At 48.3% G+C, this 4,026-nt stretch overlaps 1 protein-coding gene across 1 annotated transcript in view; it reads left to right on the top strand.

Annotated features, from left to right (window-relative positions):
* Positions 1 to 4,026, top strand: part of LOC119333521 (diacylglycerol kinase 4-like) — a 38,747-nt gene that overhangs the window by 7,819 nt on the left and 26,902 nt on the right. The window lies entirely within an intron of this gene.

Below are 4,026 nucleotides of genomic sequence, written 5' to 3'. Positions count from 1 at the left end.
CGGAATGCCTGCAAGGAATGTTGTGTGCCCTGGTGAATGGGTACGTGCAGGCTGGTGACGGGAGGGAGGCGCTGGGGTGTTCTCTCAAATGCAGGCCAAAGGTCCATAGAGATAAATCTTTGGCCTGGAGCAATTTTAGATGAGTTGCCCCGGAAGTTGATTTTTTTTTTTTTGGAGAAGGAGGATCACCCCCGGCTTCTGAGCGTATCATCAATTTTAGAGAGTTTGTCTTTATCCAGCAGCAATTTTAGATGAGTTGCCCCGGAAGTTGATGCATGGGCGTATCATCAACATCATATTGCAGGACAGCAAGGGGAATATTTGGGTCGAGGGGTGGTGAAGTAGCCCATCTTGATGAGCTTGCAGGATTAGGCGTTGGAGGATGTCCGCTACCAGGATAAAAACATAGGGGCAGAGGGGGTCTCCCTGGCGGAGCCCATTTTTGCAGCTGATCCAATTGCCCGGCACCCCATTGGGCATGATAGTTGTTTTTCCTGAGGATAGTAGCGAGTTAATCCTAGCAACCCATTTGGGTGGGAAGCCCATGTGGATTAAGAGTTGTAGGAGGGGTTTCCCAAGCGATGGAATTGAAAGCTTTGCGGAAATCAAGTTTGAAGATCATCGTCGTGGCTATACGAGAATGGCAACAATTGAGCAGGTCAGCCGCATAGATAAAGTTTTCCGCAATGAAGCGGCCATTTATGAACCCTGTTTGGTCGTCCTGAATAAGGAGCGGTATCAGGGGTTCCAGTCTATTTGTGAGGAGCTTGGCAATGGCTTTTGGAGGGCAATTCTAAGGGGGGATGGGCCGGAAATCATTTTGCTGATCTGGCTACACTATCTTTCAGATGGAGGACCATGAAGGCGGTATTGAAACGATCAACACCTGGGTCTAGATTATGGAAAGCGCGGAAGAAAGGAATGATGGTCTGTTTCGTGGAGTGCCAATATTTTTCGGTAGAAGCAAGGGCCAAAACTGTCAGGTCCAGGGCTGGCATTTGGATTCATTTGGAGAAAAGCATCGTAGATTTCCTAATCAGAGAAGGGGTCATCAAGTGCTCGGAGCTGGGCCAGGGCCTCAGGGGTTTGGGGTAGAGATCTGACAAGGAGAAGTTCCAGCCATGAACTATGGTGGTCCGTATCAGATATCGGTAAAAGGAGTTTATAACAGAGGCCTTTTCATTGTGCGACGGTCTGGTGCAGTGCTTGACGGCGCTTGAGCAACGGCAGCTGACCCTGCCCCCACTGCCAGATTCCACCACGGCTGCAGCTGCCAGCCATGACTCCACCTCCGTGTCCCAAGCCCTCCTCCCCAGCGGTGACTCGCCCCTGGTGATTCCCCTCGCCAAAAGCACCTCTGGTGTCCCCTTATCCAGCGAGGGAATCGCCACCATCGCCGCCGGCGGAGCTCCACCCGCCGGGCAGATTGCCCACCCCCATCATCCCCTCACTTTCCTGCCTTCACCGTCTACTTCCCCTCGCAACACAACCCTGTGCAGACAGCTGCCAACCACCATCAGCGGCCAACACCTTTTAGCAACTCCAGCCATCTCCTTGCTCGCCACAGTCAACCCCTAACATCAATCTGGGCCACTTGGCACCCTCACCCTACACCCCAAATCCCGTCCCAATCTGTTCAAAAAAAATAAAATCCGCCGCAATTTTGCTGCCCACCTACCAGCAACAGCCCTACCATCAGCAGCAGCAGCAACCGTAGATTTTCGCAGCCACCTCTACCGCCTTCGCGCCTCCACCTGCCAAACGATTTCATATGCCGATATGACCGCTCCCCCTCCACAACCCATCTAGGATCCACCCCGCCCATCACCTCCCTTCCGCCCCTACCTAACAATCACCTCGGATCAGGTTCTGGTTCAGGCATGCCTTACTTCCACAAGCTCGACTTCCCAACGCATGATGGTTCGCTCGATTCTCTTGGTTGGCTCAATAGGTATGAGCAGTTTTTTCATGGACATTGCACGGACGAGGCTGACAAAGTCTAGCCTGCAGCCTACCACCTCTCCAGTGACACTTAGGGCATGTACAATGGTGGCATATGGATACATATGCCCCATGACAAGAAGTAATTTGAGGCATCTACATTAATTTTTTTCTCTCCAATGCAAGCTATCACTAGCGGGCCTCATTAAGAAATAGAAAATAAAAACTCTAGTACACATGCATCTCTACTTTTCACTCAACCTTTTCAGCTTTTGTCACCGGACCACATTTTTTCTCTTCAAGCACCCGCCTCCTGGAGAGGATCCCGCTTCCCTATCCGAACCTACTTTACGTCATATCCGATCCTACATGGCATGCGAGGCATCACCTTGAGGCTATGCATTGTACATGCCCTTAATTCTGGTACTTACAGCTCGAGCGGGATTTTGGCATGCCAAAATGGGAGCAGTTCAAGGAAGCTTGCCGCGTTCAGTTTGGGCCATCACTCCACACCAATCCCTTGGGCGAGTAGGCACAACTGCCATTCACTTCCTCGACTAGTGCTCATGTGCCACAACAATGAGCCATTAACACCGTCCCAACAACTGTTTCTGTGCACAGTAGGTCTGCCCTATGGTCTTCGCATTGACATCAAGCTTCAGCTTCCATCTGACCTCCACACCGCCTTCTCCCTCGCCAAGGCCTATGAGCAGCAGCGTTCCCTCCAACAACGTCACCGCACCAGCCTTCTGGTCCTACAGGGCACTTTTGCCCCTCCGATCTTCCTGCGGTCTATACATCTACAATACCTTCCCCACCAGCGCCACTAGCACATGTTTTGTCGTCAACCACTCCGGAGCCAACCCCGCCACGGCAGGTTCGGCGCCTCAATCCAGCAGAGTTTAGCAGAACGTAGTCGCCAAGGCCTTTGCTTTATCTGCGACGAGATTTATGTTTGGGGTCACCGGTGCGCGCGGCTCTTCTACAACCTACAACTTGCGGACAAGCTGTTTTTCAAGGAAGAGAGAGGTGTTATGTGGACCAGCCCATCAAACATGGAGTCTTATCCCTTAATTAGAGTCCTAGTTGATAAAGCATCTTTGTTAGTGAAGTGTCCAGTGGAGTCTTATATCACTTAATTAGAGTCCTAGTTGATTAAGCATCTTTGTTAGGAAAGAGTCCAGTCAGTTTAGAGATTGTATTAGAGTTTGAATAGATTTACGGGCTTGTTTGCCAAGTCTTGTCTATTATCTAAAGGGACCGGCCCCTCAATAAAGCAGAGAAGAATATTGTCGTTTACTTTTATCTACTTTTCAGTAATTAGGCTTAGGTCAGTAGTAGATTCTTCCATATATGCAGCCATGCTGTTATTATCGTCAATAGATGTTCATGTTCATTTCTGATAAAAAATAATATATACTACAGAGGTATATTAACCTTGCGGATATAACAATATTAATCTGCATTAGGGTGATCCAGTGTACAAATATGAACCTTGTTGATGGACTTAGCTGGAAAAGATCCTTGTCCATTGTTACAGTGATACCATGCTTACACGATTATGGCACTGCTAGCAAGTAATGAACTGCGGAAGGTCGGTAGATGTTGAACCATTGTTCAGGGAGCTGCTGGCGCAAGAAGATGGTGAACAAGTATGTAGAGGAAACAACTGAATAGTTGAAACATAAGAGAAATCGGAAACTTAATATGCTTATTCTGGCACAAATTTATCGTTTTCGTTGAGTAAGGGAAACAGTGTACACACACGCGTGCACAATAGGTACATAGAGTACCCCATATATATATGTACCCCATGCACGCACGCACACACACAGTGTTTGCGCATGGGTTACTAAAATATGTCCAAGGTTTTTCTCTGCCGAGGAAAATGGGAAATTTTAGTTCTCACGACTGACACAACTGCATTGATGATTCTGATGACAGATACAGAACACTGCAATAGCCTTTCACTTTACGCTCTGAATTGCATAAAAGCCTTTTCATTTTGTATGAATCTGAATTGGCTTTATTGTGCACAGTAGAGTTTTATTTACTGTCGCTTGACCTCCATCCTTAAGAATCTAT

The sequence above is a fragment of the Triticum dicoccoides genome, chromosome 7A (genome assembly GCF_002162155.2).
Source record: "Triticum dicoccoides isolate Atlit2015 ecotype Zavitan chromosome 7A, WEW_v2.0, whole genome shotgun sequence".
In the NCBI taxonomy this organism is placed as follows: Eukaryota; Viridiplantae; Streptophyta; class Magnoliopsida; order Poales; family Poaceae; genus Triticum; species Triticum dicoccoides.
Note: the sequence above shows the minus strand (reverse complement) of the source record. Positions and strands in the feature narration are given on the sequence as shown.